Below are 19,191 nucleotides of genomic sequence, written 5' to 3'. Positions count from 1 at the left end.
GGAATTATCTCCTTGTATGTATTCTCTGTCAGGCTCTTTGAAAAAAGCATTTTAATGAAATTTGTTTTTCCATATAAACAAAGAATTGTTTTCTTCTGTTTGTGCCTTTGATTTTTTTTTTTTTTTCCTTTGAGGTCTAGGTAGAACTTTGGGCCTCTGAGAAGCTACTTTTTATTGGTATATTTTGAAGATGATCGTGTCTAGACTGAATGTGGTCATGGCTTTACTTAAACCCTGGCAGGTCTCTTGCACCCATAGAGGAGTTATTGTAATGATCCAAAGCAAATATGAAGCTCTAACAGGGTGACACAGCAGTAACAGGGTCTTTTTGAAGAAGTGGGATTTAATCTGGCATGGGGAGACTGGAAATTCATGGCTTCACCTATTTATTCTGCCCAAGTAGACTTTTGTTGACACAAAGAACACTGAATTTTAAGTTGGGTTTTCCATGAGTTCATTCTAAACAGGTATTTCTGCGCTTCAAAAAGCTTCTCTTTATGTGGCAGGCAGGGATTCATTCACTCGGAGTTATTTTCCTTTCTCTTGGGAGAGAGAAGACAGCCACTTAGAAGCCCAGCTTTAAAAGACCTGCAGAAAAGATGGATGAAGTGAAAATTCAAGAAGCTTTTGCTGTAGCCAGCAAGTGATTCACCATTTTATGCTAAAAGAATTTGCTTTGCTAACCTTGCTGAGCGTGTGGTGCACAGGAATGCTTTGTATATTGGTCCAGCCTAAAAGGAAAGCCAAGATGTAAATCGAGGAGCTGGAGTCAGTGAGTTTCTGAACAAAATCACGAAGAGGCCGTATTTAGACATTCTAAAAAGTGTGTGTGCGTGAGCCTATAGTGATCAAATGGTCAAATAAACAGAGATTTGAGTACTGGCTTTATTTAATTTGGCAAATTCTAATATTTTAGAGGAAAAGTGAAGATGTTTTAATTAAAAACCTATTTGTGAGGCACCGTGTGTATATTCTAGCGTATTTACAACTCCCAGTGCGCAGTAACTACTTTTTTAGCATGAAAGAGAAGGCTATAGGGACAAAATTTGAGTAATGAGTCCAACTGTAATGTATGTTATATTAATATAGTGAGATAATAAGATTAATTCGTTAATGGAATTTCTTTTTTTAAATTAAATCATGGCTGTGTACATTAATACTGTCATGGGGTACAGTATGCTGTTTTTATATACAATTTGAAATATTTTCATCCAACTGGTTAACATAGCCTTCATGTCATTTTCTTAGTTATTGTGTTAAGACATTTATATTCTACATTTAGAAAGATTCACATCGTTAGTGGAATTTCTTAATGGTTTAGTTCAATCTGAATTAGTAGTACCACTTTTTAAGGCAAGAAATCTGTCAATAAAGCATTCATAAATTTAAGCAACGTTAAAATTGGAAATTGGAGCAGAAAGTACATTCATTGATATGTATTAATCTATCCATGTTATAGTCCTTAGTGATTTACAATATAAAATGTGTTCAATGTATTGTCATTCTGCAATTACTAATTTATAATAGGAATGTTGTACGTAGCTGGATTACTAGGTAGCATATTAAGACTATGGGATATTTTGGCCTATTGTTTTGGTGAGACTTTGAGGACATTTTTGTACTATCTTTATGAATATAGTATTTAAATCAAAATGAAAGTAACATTGATTTTTATTGAGAAAGTGTTTTCTGGAGTATATGTTATTAACCCACTTTAATCTCTGAACAATTTAATACTAGGTAGTGCAGTTAAATTACTTTTCGTGTGCTACATTTTTAGATTAAGTTAACTAAGGGTTTCACAGGAATTAAATCCTTTTTTAACAGTTGAGAGCTAAAGCATTTGCTGTTGTTAGTTTTGATTTTTCCTCCATATTTACTTCTTGGCCTTATTTAGCAACAGCTAACTTTTATCGGAAAGTCTTTCTTCTTTTAATATGTTAATAAACTTATTGTAGACAGTATGATTGTTTTCAATTAATTTTTCCTCCTGATCTTTTTGTGGGTTAATAGTTTTAGTTTTGAGAATTTCTAAAATGATAATAATAATAATAGCTAATATTTGAGTGCTTACTGATTATCAGGATTCAGGAAGTTCTACTTTGTCCCAAATTGGGTATGATTTGGGGCAAGAATTTTAATCTCTCTGAATTTCAGCTCCCTCATCTGCTAGAGAGAGAAAATGCATTTGTTTGGTGACGATCTTAATGGGAGAATGAATGTGAAAGCTCTTTTTATAGGAAGTGCCACACAAATGTAAGCTGTGAATGTTTTTGCAGCTGCTGCTTATGGAGCAGTGACCCAAATTAAAAAAAATAGAATGTTTGGAATGCTAAATAAGAGATGTGATGTAGCGTGGTTGAGGAGGCATTCTAACTCCAGATTTGCCACTTACTGGTTGGTGTGTTCAGGGTAGTTCACTTACTCTTTAGGGCAACTTGGTTATTTGTATCAGGAAGGCCTGCACCATGACAGTGTTTTTCTAAGTCTGGTCTAAAGACCACCTGCACACCTGCGTATGAGTCCCCTGGGATGCTTGTTCAGCAGGTTGATTTTGGGGCTGGAGCCCAGACCTGCTGAAGGGGAAATCTTGGTGTGGCCATTTAGGCATCAATGCTTCAGTCACACAAACCTCAAGAATGGCAGTTCTTGGTTTGAGTTACATGGCCTTCAACCTGTCCTCACTCTTATTTTTCATCTTGTCCAGTGAAATGGATACATTTTTGGCATAAGTACCTGCCCTTACCCCAGGCATCTGTGTTTGCACTCCTGCTGTGCAGGGGAGGGGTTAAGAAGGGAATTGGAAAGGGAAGGGAGTGAGAAAACACAAACCTACTGGGATCAAATTCTTGATTCTTGAAGAGCTTACTATCAAAGAAAATTGCTTTCACACTAAATTGACTTTCTCATCAAAGTAGGTGAAATACAACACTAATTAGTTACTAATTAGTTACTCTAAGAAAATTTATCACCTGTAACATAATGAATAAAAATGCACTTGATCTATTATAAAGGTTTCCTTGAGAAATTATGGCATCTTTAAGGATATTTTAAATAAACATGTGATATTATATCATTCTAGGAAGAAACTCACTTATTTTTTCCTAAGAATGGAGATAACCAACAATTTTTATTCTTGCATTAACCTAATTTTTTCAGCGGGAGGAGGCAACACAGCAGACTGAGAATTCTGCAGAGGGGGACTTTCCCAATCACCCAGGGTCTGGAGACCAAGGGAGAAATGGTGGGAGAAATTCACGTGCAGAGTTTCTGTGAAAAAACATGCTGAGATCTGAGAGATGGACACCACATCAGCCAGTAGCCAGGCAGATAGGTGAGGCCTTAATGAGGAGGATTTTATTTAAGATTTTAGGGTGTATATTTACAGAATGAAGAAGTAAAGAGTTGATAGTTGCGGGACTCAATCATGCAGAGGTAGTCTTTTGATTACAAAAAAGAGTCATTAGGGTAGAGGTACTAAATTGTAGAATAATTCTCAAGGACAGAACTAAGTAGGTAGCAAAGTTGCCTTAGGGATGGGAGAGGGGACCTGTTACGGTCGCAGCCGTAGATTGTCTAGGGGGGATCAAGGACAATTTTTAATCCCTTTCCAACTCTGCTGATATCCTGTCTCTGCTAAGCTGGTGAATTTTACTCAGATGTCCCAAACTGGTTCTCTGTCTATTCTGACAAACATTCAGATCCCCCTTGGCCACCTGAGGCGGTGGTGGGGAGACTGAGGACTGGGGCCATTCCTGCAAGAGTCCTCTGGAATGTCCGCCTGCACTGTACTTCTACCCATACCTAATAATAGTTGCTGTGTGTCTGTCTAGAAATCTTGAAGAAAAAGGAAAACCACTCATTTGCTGTTTAAAGGCTATGAAAGGAATATTTCCTCTTCTTTCATTTTTTTCCCCCTTATGTCAGTACAGCATAATCCAAGGAGTTTATACTTAGGGTAGAAACCCTAAGTTTCCTGACATACTAACTGTGTGACCTTGGGCTTTGACCCTTCTAAGCTTCTTTTTCCCATCTAGAGTTGGGGAGAGCATTCTCCCCCAAATAGGGAGGTTGTTGAGAAAATTAAATGAGACGTATTTACATGCCTAGCATGCTGCCTGGCCAGCGTTGGGATGAACACGATCTTTTCACGCCTTCCCTGGGGCTTGCATACATCTAGGCGCCACCTGTGATCTGCAGTGAGTGGTTGGAATTGCTTTCTCAGAATGTCCATTCTTTGGAGCCTTGGAGCTTCTTATAGGCCTCTATAATAACGACTAGCATTTCTCCATGTTCTGCCCAAACAAGGTGAGTCAAAGATTCTATACTGGGGTTCAACTGATTAGTATTAGTTTGTTTTCATGCTTCAGTTCATCCTTCAATCATTCATGCAGCCAATGAACGTAGAATCCCAGTGAGAGTTACACAGATTGTCACCTGTCAAGATTGTGATACTGTCAGGATTATGATGTTCCCGCTCTCTTCCAATGCTGGGTTGCAGTCGTCTGTGTGGTAGCTACCATATGTGGTGTTTCAGCATCGGTTCCAAACATCTTGTGCGGGGACCACTCTTATCCCCGTGGAGGCCAGATAGTCTTCAGATATATGGACTATTTTATGTATATAACAAATATATCAGAAGTATAAAATTGAATATATATTGTATATAGCCAAAATACAGTTTCTCCTAACCATGGAGCTGCAGGCGCCGAGCCAGTCTCTCCTATAACTCTTTACGCTCACTGAAATTTTGTGACTCTGACTTAGAGTTCGATGTCCTTCAGAAAGTTTGTGCCAGTTTATATCTACAGATTACACAAGAGAATGGGAGGATTTGGTCACATTTATGCCAGTATTCTATGGCTTAAAAAAATGACACTATGTTATAATCATTTGCATAATTTTTATTCACGAAGGTAAACATGAGCCACACTGAAGAGAAGAAAGTGTTTCCTGGATTTAGAAACTAAGAATAAGTAGAAATACATTTGGTCGTGTTTAAATAATGTGCTACTTTGAAGTAGTTTGTTCTGTGGAGAGGTCTAGTGTATATTTACTTCTTTAGAAACCTGAAGACCTAACAGCTGAGGAGTATAGCACAGCCGTTGACAGTGTTACTTTGGGAGGCCCAACTTCTTGGATTCTAATCCTGACCCTCTACATTCCATGGCAGTCAACTTGGGCAGAGTATCCTATCAAGTTGCTCCAAGCTTCAGTTCCTTGTCTATAAAGGAAGAGGTAGTGAAGAAACAGTAAAACCTCAAAAGGTTTAGTAACATCATTATGCAGACACTAGTCTACTTATCATGGGGTGACATCCCAGTAAACCTATCACAAGTTGCAACTCTCGTAGGTTGAAAATGCATTTAATTATGCCTAACCTGCCAAATAGCATAGCTTAGCCTAGCCTACCTTAAATGTGCTCAGAACACTCACATTAGCTTACAGTTGAGCAAAGTCATCTTACCCAAAAACTATTGTATAATGAAGTGTGTGAATATTTTGTGTCATTTACTGAAGACAGTACAGAAAGTGAAAAACAATGTATGAGTTCTTGACATATGATTTCTACTGAATATATATGGTTTTTACACCATTGTAACATTGAACCGTTGTAAGTCAGGGACCATCTGTATAAGAAGTCACGCTTATACCTACTTGGTAGATTTTATTATGAAAATATATGGTATGTAACTTGATATTTCCATAAGACAATCATCTTGTTATGCCGAAACCTCCAGTCTGTGAATGAGTCCTCACTGTGGTAGATCTGCATTATACTGTGAGGCGGGGGAGCAGCCCTACAAGGGTTGGGACCATCCTGCTTCTGGGACTCAGTGGGACAGGGCTCCCTAGAAGTGGGTAGTGCTGCTCTGTGAAAGGATTCCCCAAAGACTCTGCGAACAGATACGCACGTGCACAGAGAAATGCAAAACTCAGTGGAAATCAAGCAGAGGTGGGGCCCAAAAAACTACCCAGTGGATACAGTGAACACTATCTGGGCTGTGACTCAAGCATGACAAAATCCACGTAACCAGGCACATTTCTACCCCCCAAAGCTTTGAAATTAAGGGAAAAAACCAGATGGGCAACTCACTTCCCAGAGCCCTGTTCTTTTCTTTCTTCCCCAGGCAAGGTTAATCCCTAATTAACGTTCCCACAATTGCTCAGTCCACAGTGTTCCTACTGTGCCAGTTTCTTTTCACAGTGCCCCTACGCCAGGAGAAATACCTAACAGTTTCATTTATTAAAGCAGTTAAGTCAACTGAATAAGTGCTTAGGTCCTAATAAATTAGTAGTCATTTTGTAAAACAAACTCACGTGCATGGAAAGAAAAGTATCGTTTTTGTTTACTTTTTAAGTTACTACAGGCACACCCATCCCTTAGGTCCCTGTTGGGTGTTGCATAACTTCTCAAAACTCGGACACTGCCTTCCTGATTTCCCGTTCCATGCTGAGTTTTGCCCAAGACTTCATTTTTATTACAGCAGACATCATAGAGTAAAGACATGACGTCATCGAGAGGTGTGTCATGCCATCTAACGTCCATGCTGTGAACTACCTCAAATTAGTAGTTTCCCTCCAAGGTAAAACACCTGGTAGCGTTCTTCTAAATTCACTTTGGTGCCTTGAGGCTTCTTGGGGCACAGTGGGGGAAGCAGGGCCCCTCGTTTCTGGCTTCACTTCTTCAGCTTTGTTTTGTTCTTGGCTTGTTGACTCCTGTAGTTCCTGCTTTTATTTATTTCTTGGTTCTAGCTGTCTCGGTTCCTTCCCCTTTCCTTGGGGCTGTTCTCTGCTTAGTTACCATTCATTAAGCAGCCGCAGTCTCTGGAACTGCTCCTGGACCTCTGCAGACCCACATGCAGTCTCGTAGGCTCTGATGTGGCCTGGAGCTGGCTGTGGGTCAGCCAGTGTGTTCTAAATTCTGTGGGATTCCTTCATTTCACAACTCCAGTGAGCCTCTTGCTGCCACAGCTGCAGCAATGGCATGCTGGCGGTGGGGCTGACCATTAGGTGTCTGTCTGCCTACGGGGTGGGTGGGCATGGCCTCCACACTAGGCCTCCCAGCTCACCAGGGATGCTGCGTTACAGTGACAAAGACCACCTGTGTGCTCATACCACACCTCATTGCTTCTATTCATGAAGGGTCAGCCAAGAAAATGTATTTCAGACAGCTGAGTGATTAATTGTGGACTCTGAATTAGACTGCTCAGTCCTTTTTTTTTTTTGAGACAGACTCTTATATGGAGTTTTACTTTGTCACCCCTAGTAGAATGCCATGGCATCGTAGCTCAAAGCAACCTCAAACTCTTGGGCTTAAACAATCCTCTTGCCTCAGCCTCCTAAGTAGCTGGGCCTACCATGCCTGTTACAACACCCAGCTATTTTCAGAGATGGGGTCTTGCTCTGGCTTAGGCTGGTTTTAAACTCCTGAGCTCAGGTGATCTACTCTGCTTGGCCTCCCAAAGTGCTGGGGTTACAGGTGTGACATACTGTGTCCGGCCTAGACTGCTCAGTTTTATTTTTATCTCAAATTTACTTCTTCTTGCTTAATTTCCTGAAATTTCAGATTCCTCACCTATGGAGATAACAGGCAGTACTGGGCCTTCCTTAATGTGAGAATCAAATGAGGAACTGTGTGGGGTCCCTTAGCACAATGCCTGACATGGAGTAAGCCTTTAATGTTAACTGTTACTATTTTTTTTTCCTGATAGTAACTTTGAAATTTACTTTTAAATATTTTAATTGTTGTTAGGAATATAGTAACTATCTACTCATTTTTGAAACATAGTATCTATGTTTGCCAGTTTATGAGAGAAAGCATAAATATTGAAACATTCCTAAAACATTTGTTTAATATATACTAACCTGTCTTTGTGGACATGTGTTCATGTGTATGAGCTCTTAAGATCATCATGATATTGTACGTATGGTAGTGCAGATATTATTTTGTCCATTTTAGAGATGATAAGACTGAGACTTGGAATATAGGAATTGCTGAAGGTAATTCAGTTTTTGCTAGACCTCACCTCCACCCCCAAATTTGTGATTTCAATGATGGTACTCCTTATTTGCTATATTGTTGCCATCAATCTTTAAAAAGTTAAAAACAAAAGAGGAAGGATTAGAGGAAGGGAAGAGAGGAAGGAAAAGAAGATTAGTACTCTTTGATTTTTCTAAACAATGAGAAGTTTGCTATTTCTGTTGTGTCTGGTCCATTTACATGTTATAATGGTTTTGATTAGCATATAAGAACCACAACAGTAGAAAAATGTTACCAATGCTTTGTTGTTAGAAATAATTTTAAAACATAAAATGCCTATAGGCCTTAGTTGAACTGTGTATCTAAAGTATCATATCCAACACTCAAAGTGTAACAAGAATTTTTAGGTTTGATTTCCCATTGACAGAGAAGCGTTTCAGAAAAAGACAAACTTTCTCTTTCTCCTATTCTCCATTTTTCCTAATATTTGGATGCCTAACCCTTTCACCCGTGCTGGAGCTGTCGCTGCCTAACCACTTTCTGGGCACAGTGGCATGGAAATACATCATCAGGGTATAATTTTGTGCAGAGCAGAGAGAACATGCTATTATGGAATCAAGTCTCAGCTGAATAGCCTGGTCTCGGGCCCTGTTTTGATCTCAGCGTGAAAGTGGAAATGTAACGTTGCCACCTCCTTTCGGGCCTCAGGGTGTTCATTGGTTCTGTGCTTATGTGGTGATCTCAAGAGCCAAATAGGTGAAGGGAGAACAGATACATAACGTGTAGCTTTGAGGTGGAAGGCGTTGACGCGGATGTGCTGTGTCACTGAAATAATCTTAATGATGATGTTTGAGTCTCTGGCTGGCTAGAGAATGAGGCCAGTCACAGGCTAGCCAGGTTAAATGTTTTTTTGCCTATTGGATGAGGTTTCTTTGGGTAAGTGAGTACAGAAACCCCCACAATGACGTCGTGGGTGTGGGGGGGTTCTCCAGCAAAGCATCCTGGATGTGGTGGCAGTTGCTTTAGTGTAATGAGCTGGGTTATCTAATGTGGGAGAACTTGGCTAAGGATGATGTGGGACCTTAGGAGAGGAATCTCAAGTTTCTTTTATATTTTTTCTGTTTAATTGAGATAAAGCAATTCCCAGGCAAATAAATTGGTTGTCTTTAGATATGATATTGTTGGGTTTTTTTTTTTTTTATGCTGTATAACAAATTGCCACAATCTTACTGGTTTCAAAGACACCCACTTACGATGTCATGGTTTCTGTGGGTTATGAGTCCAGGAATGCCTTAGCTGGGTTCTGTGCCCAGGGCTTCCCAGGTTGAAATCAGGGTGTTGGTTGGGTTGCATTCTCATCTGGAGGCCTGACTAGGGAATGATCTGCTCCCAAGTTCCTTTAGGTCTTTGGCAGAATTTGTTTCCTTGTAGCTTAGAATTCATGGCAGCTTGCTTCTTCAAAGCCAGCGATGGAAGGAGGGAGGGAGAGAGTGACACATACTCTCTCTCTTTCTCTCTCTCTGCTGCTGCCAATCTCTGGCTTCTAACTATTTTTTAAAGAGCTTACTTCATTAAGTCTGACTGACCCAGGATAATGTCCCTTTTGATCAACTTAAAGTGAAGTTTAATTACATCTGCAATCCCCTTGCACTTTTGCTGTTTAATAGAACATGATCAAGGGAGTGACATTCTATAACCGTTGCCATATTCCATTTGTTAGAAGCAAATTCTGCCCAAACACAAGAGGAGGGGGACTCCACAAGAGTGTGACTCTTTGGGGGTCACCTTAGGATATGCCCACCATAGATGTAGCCTGTGTTTTGATACAGATAGAAGAAACATTGCTTTTCAAAATGCCATTTTAAAGGAAATTAATATTGTTAGGCTGAAGACTAAACGATGGAAGTTCTATCTATCTTTCTTAAAAAACTTTTTCACCAGAAATAATTTTCTTCTCTTAAAGAATATATCATCTGCATGGCACCTGTGGCTCAAAAGGGTAGGGTGCTGGTCCCATATGCTGGAGGTGGCAGGTTCAAACCCAGCCCCAGCTAAAAAAAAAAAAAAAAAAAGGAATGTATCATCTAACACTTCATTTTTTAAATTTGAATTTAATATGAGTGTTCATATGTTTAGGTTACATTGTTTTCAATTGTAAGATAAAGTTCAAGTTGTAGATGAGCCCTTTGCCTGGGGGGCCTGTGGAACACCCTCACATTGTGCACAGTAGGTGAGATCCCGCCAATTAGCACTTCTTTCCTGATTTTTTCCCTAATATTAGTGGTTGAAACGTTCCTCTGTCCTGATTCCCCCGTCCCTGACTCCTTCCTTCACTTGAACTTCCTTTATCCTTTCTGTTCATTTTTGAAACGCCACATGTCTAACCTGACAGTTCACTTTGTCTTCTCACCTCAAGGATGGCCGGAAGTCTTACCTCCTGATCACAGTGCCATAGAAACATGTCACCAGGATGCAGCTGTGACCCTGCAGATAAGCCCAAGGGCGTGTTGGGTCGAGTGGCAATCTGAATGTCTGAGAACAGCCTGTGGCTGACAGATTTTAGACTGAGATCATAACCAGATCTCACTTTTGTAATAGAAATGAACACTTTTTTTCCTCTTTTTTTTTTTTATTTTGAGACAGAGTCTCATCATGTCGCCCTTAGTAGAGTGCCGTGGTATTACAGCAACCTCCAGCTCTTGGGCTTAAGCAATTCTCTTGCCTCAGCCTCCCAAGTAGCTGGGACTACAGGAGCCCACCACAATGCCTGGCTATTATTTGTGGCAGTTGTCATTGTTGTTTAGCTCGCTCAGGCTGGATTTGAACCTTCCAGTCTTGGTGTATGTGGCTGGCACCATAACCACTGTGTATGGGCGCCGAGCCACACTGGGTAGTTTTTATGTCTAAACAGCAGTGTTATGTAAAGTCTTACAGACGTGTGCAGAATATGTGCCTGTGTTTCTTTATCCTTAACCTTGTATAAAAAAAGGATTTAAGGCAGCTGAAAAAGATGCATATGGTTCACAAAACAGTGCTGAGTAAAACATAAGAAAAAGAAGAGAAAGGGGAAAATGGATGGAAGAAAGCAACACGGAGTTGGCCAAAGACATACTTTTGAGCAGTCAGTGCAGGTGTGAACCCAGTTAGGTTCATGATTGGTGTCCATAAATTAAAATCAGGAGAAATAACCCTTTCTAAGAACCGAGCCAATGGCGACATTTCTCCTGTGGGTATTTATCTATAGTGGACACGTGGGCTGTGGTGTGAAGGGCTGGACAACTCAGCCTTCTTTGGGGGCACATACGGTACCATAAGGCCACGTCTTACCTTGTTCCTCAGTGAAGGCCGGTGGTCTGTGACTGAAGTGCAGCTCGGTAAAGTCATTTCTGGGGGCTTGAAAGACACAGCCTAGTCGTTTGCTTTCTACAATGTTGGTTGTCCCTGTGAGGACTCACGGCCGTCGTAGTGTTTCTAGGTCCTTTCAGACCTTCTTGCCCTGTGCCCCAAAAATTTAAGAAAATTTTAAAGTTTTGTTTTTTCACAACTTAGATTGTTTTTTTTTTAAAATCATTTGACCTTCCCGCTATAAAGTTGTTATAGTATTGAACATGAACATACCCGGCAGTAGTTATTCTGCTATACCCTCCCCCAATGGGCGTTTAAAAGGTCTTATTTTAGCTTCTGTAAAGGAATGAATCATATAGCTGACCATATGTTTTGTAGTTATTATTGTTGCTTTTCAAAGTTTTTTTTTTTTTTTTACCAGATTATCTTGATAACATCTGGTCGTACTTTTTACAAATTATTTCTAGTTATATACAAAGTTTGAAGTCAGTGGACTTTGGGGAGGGCATGGGGATTGGTCATGAGCATTCTCTAGAGAAAACCTGAGAGGCTCAAAAAGACACCAGTCTCATTAGGAGGCTGTTCCGAGTTCCGCCTCCACTGCAGGGAGAAAAGGGAAAACCCATGGGCAACGCAGGGGTCTGAACGCAAGGGAGTCCTATAGAGCAGGAGGCTGAGTGTCCCAGGCTTCACAGCTCTGAGTCACCAAGCCTCCCTGAAGCATGTATTACTCACTGATTCATTCCTGATTATAAAAGCAGATCACAAGCTATGTCAATGTTTTATAATATACAGAAGCATTTAAATAAGGATACAAAAACAATTCTGAATTTGATCACCACCTTTTTGACATATTACCATCGTGTGTGTGTGTGTTTTATTAAATCATAGCTGTGTACATTAATGCAATCATGGGGTACAATGTGCTGGTTTTATATACAATTTGAAATGTTCTCATCAAACTGGTTGACATAGCCTTCACAGCATTTTCTTAGTTACTGTGTTAAGACATTATTTCTATTCTACACCTAGTAAATTTCACATGTACCCTTGTAAGATGCACCGTAGGTGTGGTCCCACCATTACTCTTCCTCTACCCTTAAGAAAGCTATAAATTGGTTTCATAGTAAGACTGAGTACACTAGATACTTTTTCTTCCATTCCTGAGATACTTTGCTAAGAAGAATATTTTCCAGCTCCATCCATGTAAACGTGTAAGAGGTAAAGTTTCCATCTTTCTTTAAGGCTGCATCATAGTCCATGGTGTACATATATCACAATTTATTAATCCATTCATGGTCGATGGGCACTTGGGCTTTTTCCATGACTTAGCAATTATTAACTGGGCTGCAATAAACATTCTGATATATATGTCTTTGTTATAATGGGATTTTTGGTTTTCTGGATATATCCTAGGTATATATACCTAGAAGAGGAATTGAAGGATCTAATGGCAGGTCTATTTTTAGGTCTCTAAGTGTTCTCCAAACATCTTTCCAAAAGATGTGTGTGTGTGTTTTAATAGCAATATAGCATTAGGAGCAAAGGCTTGTGGAGGCATCTAGATCTGGATTGAGGTCCCAGCTCTACCATTGATTAACCATATTGCCCAGAGAAGTTTCTCGACCTGTTAGAACCTCAGTTTATCATTTGTAAAATACAGAGAGGTAGTAAGAGTCCCTGTCTTATAAGATTGTTGCTAAGAACTACATGAGAAAGTTTATTCAATGAACTTGGCACAGAGCCTCATTAGAAGGTGAATGTTGTGTGAGTTTGTACGTCTATGTGAAGCGATGGTAATGTCTATGTAAAATTGAAAGACTCAGTGCAATTTCTTTTATCCTCTAATTTTAAAATCTGTTTAACATTTTGTTGTAGGTTATTCTCTACTTAGCTGTTTGCTTGATTTTGGGATCACCACTGTTACCATGATTTTAAAATGGATAATTTGAAAACTTATTAAGTTCCTATGTTGACCTGCACTAGAAGTAAGGAGAGAGAGGTTAAAAAAAAAGGCAAACTTGTTTAATTTCTTTTCCTTCTCAGGGACATCAGTCATGTTTTCATTATTGATATTAACTACCGAGGAAAAACGGGCTAAAATAGACATCTCAAGGCTTCAAACTGTTCATATCCTTCCAATCGTTTCTAGGCCTTTTGGCTAAGATCAGGGGTAGGAATTGAGAAAAATTTGTTCATACAAAGATGTATGTGACTGTATGTAGAAGCTCATGCAACATATACATATATATGCATGTGACTCTATATATATGTACACTTTTTGCATAAGGTGTTGACACATTGGGTCCCAAAGATGGAATTACAGAGTTTTTGTTGTATCTTATTTTTAAAGTATTCTGCGATGCACCCTTATTATTCTCAGGATTATAAAAAGCAGTAAATAGTAATGTTTTAAAAATGAATGAAGAGAAAGAAAAACTATAAAATCATAAACATAATTTGAATACAATTATGCAGGGTGATTAAAAATAGTTAAAAATTCCCCCGAGGGCTCCAGACTGCCTATTAGTGTAGCCTGCACCAAAGGGTCCTTCCTCACCATCATTCTAATTGTTGAATTCTGTCTGTTTTTTTGTTTTTTTTTTTTTAACTGTTGAGATCTGCTTCACTCCGGTTCCTGTGTAAGCCAAGTGGGTAGAACTAAGGATAGATTCCATTTTTGATGATGGGATTAGAGCTTCACTTAACCTAAGAGCTAAACCTTCATTTTTAAGGAAGTACCATCTCAGCAAACAAAATAGTTTTTTTTTTTTCCTCTTTCTCTGGAGTCTTTAATGAAAAAAGGAAGTAAAAAGAGATAAAAAGAAGTCTGTCTGTACACACTATATCAGGCATCTTCCATTAAGTGTCAGCATTATTACTCTGTTGATAAGACTGTCAGGCCGGGCCAGAAGGAAACCATGAATTATTCTCCCAACCAGAACTGTTCTGGAAATGTTATAGAAATACATTTCTTAAAGACATTTGGGTATACAGTGATAAGATCGTTTAAAAATTAGGGAGACAGCTATATACAAAAAGGACAAAAAGAAACATTAGATTCAAGCAAGGGTTGGGAGTTAATAGTTCTTGGGTATAGAGCTTCCTCTTGGGAAAAGGCACCTTTTGTGAAGCTGGAATTTTTTATGGGTAGGAATCAAGGGGAAATAATAGCAATGGGGTACTTCTTTTAGCCCCATGTCTTCTGGTAAAGGTAAAGGTCACTGATAGTTGTCAAAGTCTGACCTGTCTTGTTAACATAGTCTAATAACAACTAGCCGCCTTATAGCAGGTACTTAAAACTTCTTACCCATTCTCTCCACTGAGCATCTCACCCTTTCCACCCTACAAAATAGGCACTTTGATCTTCCCACTCTGTAATTCAAGTGGATCCCTAAGAAGGAAAGCTGAAATCTCTTACCCTAATGTTCTTATCCTTCCAGAATCATATTACAGCCTGTCCTTCGATCTCATGACCTGTAATTTCATCTCATTTCATTTACTTTTTCCATCCAGAGTATGTGTACTCTTTGGGCTTCTCTGCTGATGTTATCATATAGTTTTGCAATCTCTACAGTTGGAAATGAATATACTTATTAAAATAAAGCTCATTGTATACATATAATAGCTTTTATTAACAGTTTTGCAAAATTTTGACTTACAGATTTTTGGAATCAAATATGTATGTTTATGTATAAATGATAGCTTGGTATTGATCTTCATTTCTCTTAACAGAATGAACCTTTTAATAACATTTTCAGGTTATTATCAGAGTACAGGTGATTAGATTTACATTTCTAAGGTAAAGTCCAAGTTGTAGTTGAGCCCTTCTCCCAGGGGTGTGCTGTATACCCTTACTTTGTACCCATTCAATAAGTTTACACATACCCCCTCCTTCTACCCTTTCCTCTCCCCTCTCTGTCCACCCCATTTGAATTTAATTGTCTTTTTCCTGTCACGTGGGGGTGTAGTTGTTTATCTATTGGTTTCATATTAGTATTGCATACACTGGATACTTGCTTTTCCATTCTTGTGATACTTTACTAAGAATGTTCTTCAGCTCCTTTCAGGTTGATACAAAACATGTAAAGTCTTCATCCTTTTTTATGACTGAATAATATTCCATGGGGTGTGTGTATGTGTGTGTGTATACATATATATACACATACATACCACAGTTTATTAATCCTTTCATGAATTGATGGTTACTTGGGTTGATTCCACACCTTGGTGATTGTGAATTGAATTGCGATGAACATTCTAGTGCAAACATCCTTATGGTAAAATTATTTTTTTCTTCTGGGCAGTAATCACCTAGTAATGTGATTGTGGGATCAAATGAAAGGTTTACTTTTAGCTTTTTGAAGATTCTCCATAGTTCTTTCCAAAGAGGCTGTAGTAGTTTGCAATTTCACCAGCAGTGTTTTTAAAAGTGTTCCCTTCTCTCCACGTCCACACCAGCCTCTGCAGTTTTGGAACTTTGTGATATGGGCTATTCTTACTGGGATTAGGTGATATGTCAGGGTGGTTTTGATTTGCATTTCTCTGATGATTAAGGACAGTGAGCATTTTTTCATGTATTTGTTGGCCAGTGAATGAACCTTTCTGATTTGGCTGTAAGGTTGACTTGGAAGAGTGGTAATTGCTACCTTTGGGAACTTGTACTTAATCTAACAACTACTCTAAAAGTGTGTATTTTCTATAAAGCATGGTCTGATAGACAAACACCTTTGGAATCAGACAGTTCAACACTTTAGTTACATAAACATAGCTGGATGAAACCTACTATATATCAGATGAGTTTCTAGGTCAGGGTGTATAATGGAAGCTCTCAATTTGAATGCTAACTTCAATTTGAATGGTAGCTTGACAAGTCAGTTGATTTCAAGTTTAGGCTTCTCATCCCAGAAATAGCACACATGATCCTACTTCCTATGCTGTGCCGAAGAGTAAATGCAAAATGTCTGTTGTGGAGCCCTCCCTCAGTCCCTGTTAGCCTCCTAACCTTGGCAGAACTTCCTGAGGCTAAAAATCTGCTCTTCTCAGGTTTAACCAATTGCTCCATCTGACTGAGGTCAGTGTTTTTATTTGTTGGGACAATTCCAAGAGAGGCAACATTAGCACCTTGTGAACTGAAAGGGGCCCTGCTCATCTAGACAGTGAAGAAGGAAGAACATAGTGTCCTAGTGGCCTTGAGAGTGGACACAAGTGTGACCTTTCTCCTTGGACACAGTTGGGGTAATGAAAAGGCTGTGATGTTGAGACATTGTCTTCAGTAAGAGACACGGCTATATTTTAATAGTTGGTTCATATTTAGACTATGCCAACTTCATAGTCCATGAAAGCCTGGATATTCAAACACTAGCTCCATTAATAAAACTTCAATGCTCTCTGACTGATGAACATCTGAAGATGGGTTTTATGATGAAGAAAAGTTCATTTAAGGTTTCTTCTTCTCTCTTTGCTTTGAGGAGAAAAAACAAATGAGAACTCTGGGAAGCAAAAAAGGTCTTTGTCCCTTAATAACTCTCTTATTTTAAAGCTCTTGTTGAAAGATAATTGTTTTCTTTTTCAGGGTTTGTATTTTACCTCCCAGTCAGGGATCAGATATTTGTATGTATAAAGAAGTCAGAATTGTCTTTGAAGGGTGGGGATTCCTGGCAATGTTCAAGTTCCCAAGTTACTATGTTCTGTGATATGAAGTTCTTCTGGTCGCCTTTATGATGTGGAGAGGGTCAGAGCAAAGAGGTCTGGCTTTATGGGTGGTCAAAAGTAAGGGTGTGTTTGGAAAGATGTTGTTTTTCTTTCCGTTTTCTGTTGTGAAGTATTTATGAGTTATGACTCAGTCACTTTGTTCCTGCCTTGTTCTTGTGCTTTCCTTCCATCCATCTAGCTTCTCAACCACTGGAGGGTTTCTGCCTTGTAGGTTTTATTGAGATCGAATTGCTCCCTCCCTAGCTTTTCTGCTTTCTGGCTATTCCTTAAAACAATCCCTCAACCCTTTTCTGTATGATTAGTGTTTATTTATGATCTCAACTGAGAAACAGAAAGTAGTAGGAATATGAGAAACAGGTGTACCTTGGAGATACTGCTGGATTGGTTCCAGATCACTGTAATAAAGCAAATATTACAATAAAATGAATCACGCAAATTTTTTGGTGTCCCAGTGCATATACAAGTTATGTTTACACTATTCTGTAGTATATTAAGCATGTAACAGCATTATGTCTAAACAAGTATGTATTTTATTTAAAAATACTTTATTGCTAAAAAGTGCTAGCGGTCATCTTATCCTTCAGCAAGTCATAACTTTGCTGGTGGAGGGTCTTGCCTTGACTGATCAAGGTGGTGGTTGGTGAAGGCTGAGGTAGCTGTGGCAATTTCCTAAAATGAGACAACAGTGAAGTTTGCTACATCAATTGGCTTTTCACCAGGTGTAGGTTCTGTCTCATCAATAAGAAGTAACTCTCTATTTATTAAAGTTTTATCATGAGATTATACAGTATGGTCACATCTTCAGGCTTCAATTCTAGTTCTTAGACTGTTTCCAAAATATTTGCAGTTTTTTTTCCCCCTTCTCATCCATGAGGGTTAAAATCGACTTCTACACTCCTATTGATGTTGATATTTTGACCTTCCATGAATCAGGAATGTTCTTAATTGTCTCTAGAATGGTGAATCCTTTCCAGAAGGTCTTTGATGGACTTTGCCCAGATCCATCAGAGGAATCACTGTCTGTGACAGGCATAGCATTACAGAATGTATTTCTTAAATAGTAAGACTTGAAGGTCAAACTTACTCTTTGATCAGTGGGCTGCAAGAATATGGATATCATGAAAGCAGGCACAGAAACAACATTTATCTTTTTATATACCTCCATCAAAACTCTTGGGTGATTAGGTGCATGGTCAATGAGCACCTAATGTTTTGAAAGGTATTTTTTTTATTTCTAAGCAGTAAGTCTCAACATTGAGCTTAATATATTCAGTAAACCATGCAATAACAGATGTGTTATCATCTAGGTTTTGTTGTTCCATTTCAAGAGCACAGGCAAAATAGATTTAGCATAATTCTTTAGGGCCTTAGGATATTCAGAATGGTCAATGAGCATTGGCTTCAACTTAAGTCACCAGCTGCATTAGTCTCTAACGAGGGAGTCAGCCTATCCTTTGAAGCTTTGAAGCCACCCATTGACTTGTCTTTTCTAGCTGTACGAATATTAGAGGATTTCTTCTTCCAATGGAAGGCTGTTTCATGTACATTGAAGATGCGTTGTTTGGTGTCACCACTTTCATCAATGATCTTCACTAGATCTTATGAGTAACTTGCTGCAGCTTCTGCATCAGCTCTTGCTGCTTCACCTTGCCCTTCATGTTATGTAGACGGCTTCTTCCCTTAGGCTTCAGACTGCCAGCTGTAGACTTTGCTACGGCAGCTTTACCTCTCTCAGCCTTCATAGAATTGGAGAGTAAGGGACTCACTCTGGAATAGGCTTTGGCTAAGGGGATGTGGTGGCTGATTTGATCTTCTATCTGGACACCCAAAACTTTCTCCATATAAGCAGTAAGGCTGTTTCACTTTTTTGTCATTTGTGTGTTCACCTGGAGTAGCACTGTTAGCCTACTGCAAGCACTTTTCCTTTGTATTCTCAGCCTGGCTAATGAGGCCTAGTTTTGAGCCTGTCTTGGCTTTTGACATGCATTCCTCCCTAAGTTTATTCATTTTTAGCTTTTGATTTAAAGGGAGAGTCTTGCAACTCTTCCTTTCAGTCAAACACTTAAAGGTCATTGTAGAGTTATTAAATTGACTTTATTTCAATATCATTGTTTCTCAGAGAGTAGGAAGGCCCAGGGAGAGGAGTG

The 19,191-nt window shown here is 39.1% G+C and overlaps 1 protein-coding gene and 1 pseudogene across 1 annotated transcript in view; both read left to right on the top strand.

Annotated features, from left to right (window-relative positions):
- The window catches only part of LPAR1 (lysophosphatidic acid receptor 1), a 146,732-nt gene that overhangs the window by 91,676 nt on the left and 35,865 nt on the right, over positions 1 to 19,191 (top strand). The window lies entirely within an intron of this gene.
- LOC111723679 lies at positions 13,471 to 13,632 on the top strand (annotated as a pseudogene).

This window comes from Otolemur garnettii, unplaced genomic scaffold (genome assembly GCF_000181295.1).
Source record: "Otolemur garnettii isolate 467f Iridium unplaced genomic scaffold, OtoGar3 scaffold00014, whole genome shotgun sequence".
Lineage (NCBI taxonomy): Eukaryota > Metazoa > Chordata > Mammalia > Primates > Galagidae > Otolemur > Otolemur garnettii.
This window is presented reverse-complemented; position numbering and strand designations above follow the sequence as displayed.